Genomic DNA, 13,393 nt, shown 5'->3' with positions numbered 1-13,393 from the left:
TCTGACTCTTCCCCCTTCTCTGATAAGCTGCCTACTGTCAGTACACAATGTAGATACACAATCTGATCTGGGTGGGGTCAGCTTTCTAAGCTATGCATCTAGGAACTCTAAATGTGTCATAACTGCTGCATCTGGTAAACTAAGTGACATATTATTGGAATCAGGGTCCCTTTTCCTACAATATGCTGCTTTCAGATGGGCATAATAAATGTAACCAGTAGAGTTGAGCGACCTTGACCTTTTTAGAGTCGAGCCGGGTTTTGCGAAACCCGACTATCTCAAAAGTGAAATCGGCCGATTATGACGTAAAGTCGGGATCGACCGAAACACGAAACCCAATGCAAGTCAATGGGGCAGCATAGTCGGCAGTGAGTGGGGGCCAGGAAAACACCTAGAGTGCCCATTTTAATGTCAAAACCATCCATTCTTCTTAATGAAGCTTGTCAAGCGTAATTTACCTTATAATAATTGGAAGGCATTTGAAATTGGGGGTCATTTGGCTAAAGTTGTGTGGGGTAGGGCTGGTTCAAGTAATTAGTGGGCCCAGGAAATCTGGACCACGTCACGGCAGTGGAGCAGGGAGAGGTAAGTATTTCAACTTTGCAAGTGCTGTGATCCTGAGCAAGCAGGGGGGGCCCACTCGTTGGCATTGGCACTGGCACAGGGCCCCTCAAAGTACAGCGGTGTGTTTGCACGGCGGGGGCGCCTCCCACCAGCAGCAACACTTTTGCGTACTATGAGAGGCCCTGTGCCAGTGACGTCGCCAACTAGTATTCCTCCCCCCACCTGATGAAGGAACCTGCACTTTCATCTGCACCTTCCTCTTTGTCCCCGTGTAAGGTGGTATGGTATGCGGGAAGAGCAACCTGACTTTCAGCAGGGTCACAATGTTGTTGTGTAGCGTGCACGGGGAATGTTGCGTTATGGGTCAATGTACCAGCAGACTCATCTATCACTGGCTGGGCAATGGGCAGGATGAGGAGGAAACACAGATATAGGCCCAAAGAATAAAGTGGGCTAAATGCAGTTCAAAATTGGTAACACAGGAATAACCAGGGGGCATTGCAGTGGAGGACAACTGGAATGAGAGGCTGACACAGAGAGTAGGCCCAAATCAGTAAGTAGTCGAAATGCAGTTCAAAATTGGCAACAGTAGTAAACAGGCGGCACAGCTTTGTTCAGTGGAGGAGAACAGCAAGGAGTGGCAGACACCGATAGTAGGCCCCAACCCAACTAGTAGGCCAAATGCAGTCTAACATTAACAACTACTTAACGAGCGCCTGAAAACGGAATTTCAGGACAGGAAACCAGGAGAACAGCAAGGAGCGGCAGACACCGATAGTAGGCCCCAAACGAACTAGTACGCCAAATGCAGTTGTTCCGTTTAACCACAATTTAATGAGAGCCTGAAGATAGAAGTTCAGGAGAGGCAACCTGGAGAACACCTTGGAGTGGAACACACCATCTCTCTACACCCCATACCCAATTTGTAGGTCTAATGCAGCGTAGTTTCCAACAACTACTAAACGAGAGCATGATGATCGAAGCATTGGCGAGGAAACCTGGGGAACACCTTGGAGTGGAACACACCATCTCTCTACACCCCATACCCAATTTGTAGGCCTAATGCAGCGTAGTTTCCAACAACTACTAAACGAGAGCATGATGATCGAAGCATTGGCGAGGAAACCTGGGGAACACCTTGGAGTGGAACACACCATCTCTCTACAGTGGAACACACCATCTCTCTACATCCCATACCCAATTTGTAGGCCTAATGCAGCGTAGTTTCCAACAACTACTAAACGAGAGCCGGAAGATCGAAGCTCAGGAAAGGCAACCTGGAGAACACCTTAGAGTGGAACACACCATCTCTCTACACCCCATACCCAATTTGTAGGCCCAATGCAGCGTAGTTTCCAACAACTACTAAACGAGAGCATGATGATCGAAGCATTGGCGAGGAAACCTGGGGAACACCTTGGAGTGGAACACACCATCTCTCTACACCCCATACCCAATTTGTAGGCCTAATGCAGCGTAGTTTCCAACAACTACTAAACTAGAGCATGATGATCGAAGCATTGGCGAGGAAACCTGGGGAACACCTTGGAGTGGAACACACCATCTCTCTACAGTGGAACACACCATCTCTCTACATCCCATACCCAATTTGTAGGCCTAATGCAGCGTAATTTCCAACAACTAGTGTTGAGCATTCCGATACCGCAAGTATCGGGTATCGGCCGATACTTGCGGTATCGGAATTCCGATACCGAGATCCGATATTTTTGTGATATCGGGTATCGGTATCGGAAGTGTAAAATAAAGAATTAAAATAAAAAATATTGTTATATTCACCTCTCCGGCGGCCCCTGGACATCAGCGGGAGGATCCGGCGTCCGGCACGGCTTCTTTCTTCAAAATGCGCGCCTTCAGGACCTGTGGAATGACGTCCCGGCTTCTGATTGGTCGCGTGCCGCCCATGTGACCGCCACGCGACCAATCAGAAGCCGCGACGTCATTCCTCAGCTAAAGTCCTAGAATGAGCGCCTTCTAGGACCTGAGGAATGACGTCGCGGCTTCTGATTGGTCGCGTGGCGGTCACATGGGCGGCACGCGACCAATCAGAAGCCGGGACGTCATTCCACAGGTCCTGAAGGCGCGCATTTTGAAGAAAGAAGCCGTGCCGGACGCCGGATCCTCCCGCTGATGTCCAGGGGCCGCCGGAGAGGTGAATATAACAATATTTTTTATTTTAATTCTTTATTTTACACTTTAATATGGATCCCAGGGCCTGAAGGAGAGTTTCCTCTCCTTCAGACCCTGGGATCCATGAGGATACATTCCGATACTTGATGTCCCATTGACTTGTATTGGTATCGGATATCGGTATCGGCGATATCCGATATTTTTCGGGTATCGGCCGATACTATCCGATACCGATACTTTCAAGTATCGGACGGTATCGCTCAACACTACCAACAACTACTAAACGAGAGCCGGAAGATCGAAGCTCAGGAAAGGCAACCTGGAGAACACCTTGGAGTGGAACACACCATCTCTCTACACCCCATACCCAATTTGTAGGCCCAATGCAGCGGAGTTTCCAACAACTACTAAACGAGAGCATGATGATCGAAGCATTGGCGAGGAAACCTGGGGAACACCTTGGAGTGGAACACACCATCTCTCTACACCCCATACCCAATTTGTAGGCCTAATGCAACGTAGTTTCCAACAACTACTAAACGAGAGCCGGAAGATCGAAGCTCAGGAAAGGCAACCTGGAGAACACCTTGGAGTGGAACACACCATCTCTCTACACCCCATACCCAATTTGTAGGCCTAATGCAGCGTAGTTTCCAACAACTACTAAACGAGAGCTGGAAGATCGAAGCTCAGGAAAGGCAACCTGGAGAACACCTTGGAGTGGAACACACCATCTCTCTACACCCCATACCCAATTTGTAGGCCCAATGCAGCGTAGTTTCCAACAACTACTAAACGAGAGCATGATGATCGAAGCATTGGCGAGGAAACCTGGGGAACACCTTGGAGTGGAACACACCATCTCTCTACACCCCATACCCAATTTGTAGGCCTAATGCAGCATAGTTTCCAACAACTACTAAACGAGAGCCGGAAGATCGAAGCTCAGGAAAGGCAACCTGGAGAACACCTTGGAGTGGAACACACCATCTCTCTACACCCCATACCCAATTTGTAGGCCTAATGCAGCGAAGTTTCCAACAACTACTAAACGAGAGCCGGAAGATCGAAGCTCAGGAAAGGCAACCTGGAGAACACCTTGGAGTGGAACACACCATCTCTCTACACCCCATACCCAATTTGTAGGCCTAATGCAGCGTAGTTTACAACAACTACTAATCGAGAGCCGGAAGATCGAAGCTCAGGAAAGGCAACCTGGAGAACACCTTGGAGTGGAACACACCATCTCTCTACACCCCATACCCAATTTGTAGGCCCAATGCAGCGTAGTTTCCAACAACTACTAAACGAGAGCATGATGATCGAAGCATTGGCGAGGAAACCTGGGGAACACCTTGGAGTGGAACACACCATCTCTCTACACCCCATACCCAATTTGTAGGCCTAATGCAGCGTAGTTTCCAACAACTACTAAACGAGAGCATGATGATCGAAGCATTGGCGAGGAAACCTGGGGAACACCTTGGAGTGGAACACACCATCTCTCTACAGTGGAACACACCATCTCTCTACATCCCATACCCAATTTGTAGGCCTAATGCAGCGTAGTTTCCAACAACTACTAAACGAGAGCCGGAAGATCGAAGCTCAGGAAAGGCAACCTGGAGAACACCTTGGAGTGGAACACACCATCTCTCTACACCCCATACCCAATTTGTATGCCCAATGCAGCGGAGTTTCCAACAACTACTAAACGAGAGCATGATGATCGAAGCATTGGCGAGGAAACCTGGGGAACACCTTGGAGTGGAACACACCATCTCTCTACACCCCATACCCAATTTGTAGGCCTAATGCAGCGTAGTTTCCAACAACTACTAAACGAGAGCCGGAAGATCGAAGCTCAGGAAAGGCAACCTGGAGAACACCTTGGAGTGGAACACACCATCTCTCTACACCCCATACCCAATTTGTAGGCCTAATGCAGCGTAGTTTCCAACAACTACTAAACGAGAGCCGGAAGATCGAAGCTCAGGAAAGGCAACCTGGGGAACACCTTGGAGTGTAACAAACCCTCTCTCTACACCACGGAAGGGCTGATTCTTAGGAAGGAAGGCTGTCGGAAAGAAGCAGGGCGCGTCCGAGGGTGATTATATTCTTATTAGGTATATACTCACCCTCGGACGTGCCCTGCTTCTTTATTTGTAATGAATGTTTATTTGCAATGTGGTTTTGACTTACTCTATTTTTTTGGTAAATAATGATTTTATTATTTTCATTGTTTTGCATCTTCTTGGCAATAATATAAAGAAGACGCGACAGGACAACACTCGGTGGATGCCATATCTGTGTTTAAAATTGAAAAAACCTTTCAGTTAACTACTTGCAGGAGAAAGTTATTGTAGCTGGTGGCCATTTTTAGTAATGTACCACATTTTTGTTGTATGTGTTTGTTTTTAATGTTAAAATGTCTGCATTTGATATCTCTCCAGTATTTTCTTTTTTATAAGCAAAATACTTATTTTTATATTTTCTGATGTTGGTTCCAGGGGTACACGGGCAGCAGTGGTGTGGTCAGTGGAGGCCTAGTGGAAGGAGTGACCGCAGACAGGCATCGAAGGCCTAAAATAATAACACATGGCTGTAGGCAATTTTAAATTGGTTCCAGGGGTACACGGGCAGCAGTGGTGTGGTCAGTGGAGGCCTAGTGGAAGGAGTGACCGCAGACAGGCATCGAAGGCCTAAAATAATAACACATGGCTGTAGGCAATTTTAAATTGGTTCCAGGGGTACACGGGCAGCAGTGGTGTGGTCAGTGGAGGCCTAGTGGAAGGAGTGACCGCAGACAGGCATCGAAGGCCTAAAATAATAACACATGGCTGTAGGCAATTTTAAATTGGTTCCAGGGGTACACGGGCAGCAGTGGTGTGGTCAGTGGAGGCCTAGTGGAAGGAGTGACCGCAGACAGGCATCGAAGGCCTAAAATAATAACACATGGCTGTAGGCAATTTTAAATTGGTTCCAGGGGTACACGGGCAGCAGTGGTGTGGTCAGTGGAGGCCTAGTGGAAGGAGTGACCGCAGACAGGCATCGAAGGCCTAAAATAATAACACATGGCTGTAGGCAATTTTAAATTGGTTCCAGGGGTACACGGGCAGCAGTGGTGTGGTCAGTGGAGGCCTAGTGGAAGGAGTGACCACAGACAGGCATCGAAGGCCTAAAATAATAACACATGGCTGTAGGCAATTTTAAATTGGTTCCAGGAGTACACGGGCAGCAGTGGTGTGGTCAGTGAAGGCCTAGTGGAAGGAGTGACCGCAGACAGGCATCGAAGGCCTAAAATAATAACACATGGCTGTAGGCAATTTTAAATTGGTTCCAGGGGTACACGGGCAGCAGTGGTGTGGTCAGTGGAGGCCTAGTGGAAGGAGTGACCCCAGACAGGCATCGAAGGCCTAAAATAATAACACATGGCTGTAGGCAATTTTAAATTGGTTCCAGGGGTACACGGGCAGCAGTGGTGTGGTCAGTGGAGGCCTAGTGGAAGGAGTGACCGCAGACAGGCATCGAAGGCCTAACATAACAAAAATGTCAATACAATGATATTGTCAGTGGCAGGCATTGAAGGATGTCAGCGCATAGACTAAACATTGGTGGAGCTGTGAGATAATTTTGCAAGTGGTAGAGCACTGTTTGAGCTGAGGGGGGGGGAACTGTCTTGTGGCCGGCGGTACAGGCCCAGGGCCCCTCATATTACAACGGTGTGTCTGACGTTGGGTGCGCACCACCACCGCCAGAGACACTTTATTGTACTAGGAGGGACCCAGTGGCAGTGCCGTCGACCAAAAGCGGGCTCACCCACCTCTTCAGACAAAGTGCACTCTCACGGGTGCTGCCGCCAAGTGTCGATACCACGGCCCCGTGTGGGGAGTTTGGCCATTTAGTGAGGTGTAAACATGTCGTATGCTGGACAATCAGGTGCAGAAAATTACGAGATTGGAAAAGGCATTCAGAATAGTCCACAGGCAAGACCTTTTCATAGGAAAGCTAGGTGTCAGCCGGGCAAGGTGGGGCAAAAGATTTCGAAATCCAGTTGTGGTTCATTTTAATGAAGGTTAGATCAACTACATTTTGGGTAGCCAGACGAGTCCTTTTTTCTGTTAGTATTGAACCTGCAGCACTGAATACTCTTTCTGATAGGACACTAGCTGCCGGGCAAGCAAGCTCCTGCAATGCATATTCTGCCAATTCTGGCCAGGTGTCTAATTTTGATGCCCAGTAATCAGATGGGAATGACGGTTTAGGGAGAACATCGATAAGGGATGAAAAATAGTTTGTAACCATACTGGACAAATGTTGTCTCCTGTCACTTTGAATTGATGCTGCAGTACCTGTCCTGTCTGCGGTCATAGCAAAATCACTCCACAACCTGGTCAGAAAACCCCTCTGGCCAACGCCACTTCTGATTTCTGCCCCTCTAACTCCTCTGGTCTGCTGGCCCCTGCAGCTCGTGTGAGAACGATCACGGGCGCTGTGTGCAGGGAATGCCAGAAGCAAACGGTCAACAAGAGTTGATTGTTTGGTTGCTAATATTAGTTCCAAGTTCTCATGTGGCATTATATTTTGCAATTTGCCTTTATAGCGAGGATCAAGGAGGCAGGCCAACCAGTAATCGTCATCATTCATCATTTTAGTTATGCGTGTGTCCCTTTTGAGGATACGTAAGGCATAATCCGCCATGTGGGCCAAAGTTCCAGTTCTCAAATCTGCGGTTGTGCTTGGTTGAGGGCAGTTTCAGGCAAATCCACGTCACTTGTGTCCCTCAAAAAACCAGAACCCGGCCTTGCCGCGCCACCAATTTCCAGTGGCCCCGGTAAAGCTTCCTCATTAAAAATATAATCATCCCCATCATCCTCCTCGTCCTCCTCCTCCTCTTCGCCCGCTACCTCGTCCTGTACACTGCCCTGGCCAGACAATGGCTGACTGTCATCAAGGCTTTCCTCTTCCTCAGCTGCAGACGCCTGATCCTTTATGTGCGTCAAACTTTGCATCAGCAGATGCATTAGGGGGATGCTCATGCTTATTATGGCGTTGTCTGCACTAACCAGCCGTGTGCATTCCTCAAAACACTGAAGGACTTGACACATGTCTTGAATCTTCGACCACTGCACACCTGACAACTCCATGTCTGCCATCCTACTGCCTGCCCATGTATGTGTATCCTCCCACAAAAACATAACAGCCCGCCTCTGTTCACACAGTCTCTGAAGCATGTGCAGTGTTGAGTTCCACCTTGTTGCAACGTCTATGATTAGGCGATGCTGGGGAAGGTTCAAAGAACGCTGATAGGTCTGCATACGGGTGGAGTGTACGGGCGAACGGCGGATATGTGAGCAAAGTCCACGCACTTTGAGGAGCAGGTCGGATAACCCCGGATAACTTTTCAGGAAGCACTGCACCACCAGGTTTAAGGTGTGAGCGAGGCAAGGAATGTGTTTCAGTTGGGAAATGGAGATGGCAGCCATGAAATTCCTTCCGTTATCACTCACTACCTTGCCTGCCTCAAGATCTACAGTGCCCAGCCACGACTGCGTTTCTTTCTGCAAGAACTCGGACAGAACTTCAGCGGTGTGTCTGTTGTCGCCCAAACACTTCATAGCCAATACAGCCTGCTGACGTTTGCCAGTAGCTGCCCCATAATGGGAGACCTGGTGTGCAACAGTGGCAGCTGCGGATGGAGTGGTTGTGCGACTGCGGTCTGTGGACGAGGTCTCGCTTCTGCAGGAGGACGAGGAGGAGGAGGAGGGGGTGCGAACGGCTACAGCCAACTGTTTCCTAGACCGTGGGCTAGGCAGAACTGTCCCAAACTTGCTGTCCCCTGTGGACCCTGCATCCACCACATTTACCCAGTGTGCCGTGATGGACACGTAACGTCCCTGGCCATGCCTACTGGTCCATGCATCTGTTGTCAGGTGCACCTTTGTGCTCACAGATTGCCTGAGTGCATGGACGATGCGCTCTTTAACATGCTGGTGGAGGGCTGGGATGGCTTTTCTGGAAAAAAGTGTCGACTGGGTAGCTCGTAGCGTGGTACAGCGTAGTCCATCAGGGCTTTGAAAGCTTCGCTTTCAACTAACCGGTAGGGCATCATCTCTAACGAGATTAGTCTAGCTATGTGGGCGTTCAAACCCTGTGTACGCGGATGCGAGGCTAAGTACTTCCTTTTTCTAACCATAGTCTCATGTAGGGTGAGCTGGACTGGAGAGCTGGAGATCGTGGAACTAGCGGGGGTGCCGGTGGACATGGCAGACTGAGAGACGGTGGGAGATGGTATTGTTGCCGCCGGTGCCCTAGATGCAGTGTTTCCTACTACGAAACTGGTGATTCCCTGACCCTGACTGCTTTGGCCTGGCAAAGAAACCTGCACAGATACTGCAGGTGGTGCAGAAAATGTTGGCCCTACACTGCCGGAAGGGATGTTGCGTTGATGACTAGCTTCATTGGCCGAGGGTGCTACAACCTTAAGGGACGTTTGGTAGTTAGTCCAAGCTTGCAAATGCATGGTGGTTAAATGTCTATGCATGCAACTTGTATTGAGACTTTTCAGATTCTGCCCTCTGCTTAAGGTAGTTGAACATTTTTGACAGATGACTTTGCGCTGATCAAATGGATGTTGTTTAAAAAAATGCCAGACTGCACTCTTTCTAGCATCGGATACCTTTTCAGGCATTGCAGACTGAGCTTTAACCGGATGGCCACGCTGTCCTCCAACAGGTTTTGACTTTGCTACGCGTTTTGGGCAAGATACGGGCCCGGCAGATGGAACCTGTTGCGATGTTGATGCCTGCTGCGACCCCTCCTCCTCCGCTTCAGAACTGCTGCCGCCTGCACCCTGTTCCCCCAATGGCTGCCAATCGGGGTCAAGAACTGGGTCATCTATTACCTCTTCTTGTAGCTCGTGTGCAACTTCGTCTGTGTCACCTTGTCGGTCGGTGGTATAGCGTTCGTGATGGGGCAACATAGTCTCATCAGGGTCTGATTCTTGATCAGCACCCTGCGAGGGCAATGTTGTGGTCTGAGTCAAAGGACCAGCATAGTAGTCTGGCTGTGGCTGTGCATCAGTGCACTCCATGTCAGATTCAACTTGTAATGGGCATGGACTGTTAACTGCTTCACTTTCTAAGCCAGGGACGGTATGTGTAAAGAGCTCCATGGAGTAACCCGTTGTGTCGCCTGCTGCATTCTTCTCTGTTGTCGTTTTTGCTGAAGAGGACAAGGAAGCGACTTGTCCCTGACCGTGAACATCCAGTAACGACGCGCTGCTTTTACTTTTACCAGTTTCACGAGAGGAGGCAAAAGAGCTAGAGGCTGAGTCAGCAAGATAAGCCAAAACTTGCTCTTGCTGCTCCGGCTTTAAAAGCGGTTTTCCTACTGCCAGAAAAGGGAGCGTTCGAGGCCTTGTGTAGCCAGACGACGAACCTGGCTCCACAGCTCCAGACTTAGGTGCAATATTTTTTTTCCCACGACCACCTGATGCTCCACCACTACCACTACCCTCATTACCAGCTGACAATGAACGCCCCCGGCCACGACCTCTTCCACCAGACTTCCTCATTGTTTTAAAAACGTTACCAAACTAATGGTATTTGTTGCTGTCACACAACTTACACGGTGAGCTATAACTTCAGTATGATTTAGCTACCCCTTTACAGGTGGGTGAGACCACAACGAAAATCAGGCACAATGTTACACACTCTGTTGTTGGTGGCAACAAATGAGAGAGATGCCACACACGCAGGACTGTCACTGAAGCGCAAATGTTAATATTAATCTCCCACTGATTTTTTTTTTTTTTAAAAAGGAGACTTTAGAAAAAAAAAAAAATGATTTTTTTCAGGAATAATTTAGAAACCAAATAAAATAAAATGATTTTTTCAGGGAGAATTTAGAAAACAAAGAAAACAAAAAATAGGCTTTCTAGGGCACACTGAGTGAGAGAGGACGCACACAGGAGTCAGGAGTGGCACACAAGCCCAGAGGCCAATATTTATCTCCCACTGATTGATTAAGTGATTTTTTCAGGTAGATTTTGGAACCCAAATCAAGCAAAAAAATTAATAGGCTTTCTATGGCCCACAATTGGAGAGAGAGAGATGGCACACCCAGGAGTCAAGACTGGCACACAAGCAGAAAGGGCAATATTAATCTCCCACTGATTTGTTTTGTTTTTTTTTTTCAGGGAGACTTTAGAAAAAAAAATACAAAAAAAAAGATTTTTTTCAGGAATAATTTAGAAACCAAATAAAATAAAATGATTTTTTCAGGGAGAATTTAGAAAACAAAGAAAACAAAAAATAGGCTTTCTAGGGCCCACTGAGTGAGAGAGGACGCACACAGGAGTCAGGAGTGGCACACAAGCCCAGAGGCCAATATTTATCTCCCACTGATTGATTAAGTGATTTTTTCAGGTAGATTTTGGAACCCAAATCAAGCAAAAAAATTAATAGGCTTTCTATGGCCCACAATTGGAGAGAGAGAGATGGCACACCCAGGAGTCAAGACTGGCACACAAGCAGAAAGGGCAATATTAATCTCCCACTGATTTGTTTTTTTTTTTTTTCAGGGAGACTTTAGAAAAAAAAAATACAAAAAAAATGATTTTTTTCAGGAATAATTTAGAAACCAAATAAAATAAAATGATTTTTTCAGGGAGAATTTAGAAAACAAAGAAAACAAAAAATAAGCTTTCTAGGGCCCACTGAGTGAGAGAGGACGCACACAGGAGTCAGGAGTGGCACACAAGCCCAGAGGCCAATATTTATCTCCCACTGATTGATTAAGTGATTTTTTCAGGTAGATTTTGGAACCCAAATCAAGCAAAAAAATTAATAGGCTTTCTATGGCCCACAATTGGAGAGAGAGAGATGGCACACCCAGGAGTCAAGACTGGCACACAAGCAGAAAGGGCAATATTAATCTCCCACTGATTTGTTTTTGTTTTTTTTTCAGGGAGACTTTAGAAAAAAAAATACAAAAAAAATGATTTTTTTCAGGAATAATTTAGAAACCAAATAAAATAAAATGATTTTTTCAGGGAGAATTTAGAAAACAAAGAAAACAAAAAATAGGCTTTCTAGGGCCCACTGAGTGAGAGAGGATGCACACAGGAGTCAGGAGTGGCACACAAGCCCAGAGGCCAATATTTATCTCCCACTGATTGATTAAGTGATTTTTTCAGGTAGATTTTGGAACCCAAATCAAGCAAAAAAATTAATAGGCTTTCTATGGCCCACAATTGGAGAGAGAGAGATGGCACACCCAGGAGTCAAGACTGGCACACAAGCAGAAAGGGCAATATTAATCTCCCACTGATTTGTTTTTTTTTTTTTTTTCAGGGAGACTTTAGAAAAAAAAAATACAAAAAAAATGATTTTTTTCAGGAATAATTTAGAAACCAAATAAAATAAAATGATTTTTTCAGGGAGAATTTAGAAAACAAAGAAAACAAAAAATAGGCTTTCTAGGGCACACTGAGTGAGAGAGAACGCACACAGGAGTGGCACACAAGCCCAGAGGCCAATATTTATCTCCCACTGATTGATTTATTGATTTTTTCAGGTAGATTTTGGAACCCAAATCAAGCAAAAAAATAAATAGGCTTTCTATGGCCCACTATTTGTGAGAGAGATGGCACGCTCAGGACTGGCACACAAGCCCAGAGGCCAATATTAATCTCCCACTTTTTTTTTTTTTCCAGGGAAAATTTATAAACCCAATAAAAAAAATAATAAATAGGCTTTCTATGGCCCACTATCTGAGAGAGAGAGATGGCACGCTTAGGACTGGCACACAAGCCCAAAGGCCAATATTTTTCTCCCACTGATTGATTTATTGATTTTTTCAGGTAGATTTTGGAACCCAAATCAAGCAAAAAAATAAATAGGCTTTCTATGGCCCACTATTTGTGAGAGAGATGGCACGCTCAGGACTGGGACACAAGCCCAGAGGCCAATATTAATCTCCCACTTTTTTTTTTTTTTTTTTCCAGGGAAAATTTATAAACCCAATAAAAAAAATAATAAATAGGCTTTCTATGGCCCACTATCTGAGAGAGAGAGATGGCACGCTTAGGACTGGCACACAAGCCCAAAGGCCAATATTTTTCTCCCACTGATTGATTTATTGATTTTTTCAGGTAGATTTTGGAACCCAAATCAAGCAAAAAAATAAATAGGCTTTCTATGGCCCACTGAGTGAGAGATGACACAGACAGGGATGGCACTCTAGCAGAAATGCCAATCTTAATCTCCCACAAAAAAAAAAAAAAAAAAGGAACTGTCCTTCAATTGCTATCTCCCTGCAGTAATCTCAGCCAGGTATGGCAGGCAGCAATAAGGAGTGGACTGATGCACAAATTAAATAAAAAGTGTGGACAAACAAACAAGATAGCTGTGCATAAAGGAAGGAACAAGAGGATTTGTGCTTTGAAAAAAGCAGTTGGTTTGCATAGCGGCGTACACACAGCAATGCAGCTATCAGGGAGCCTTCTAGGGCAGCCCAATGAGCTACAGCGCTGAGGGGGAAAAAAAAAATGTAGCTTCCACTGTCCCTGCACACCGAAGGTGGTGTTGGACAGTGCAAATCGCTACAGCACAAGCGGTTTGGTGGTTAATGGACCCTGCCTAACGCTATCCCTGCTTCTGACGAAGCGGCAGCAACC

This window comes from Ranitomeya imitator, chromosome 2, assembly GCF_032444005.1.
Source record: "Ranitomeya imitator isolate aRanImi1 chromosome 2, aRanImi1.pri, whole genome shotgun sequence".
Taxonomy (NCBI): Eukaryota; Metazoa; Chordata; class Amphibia; order Anura; family Dendrobatidae; genus Ranitomeya; species Ranitomeya imitator.
This window is presented reverse-complemented; position numbering follows the sequence as displayed.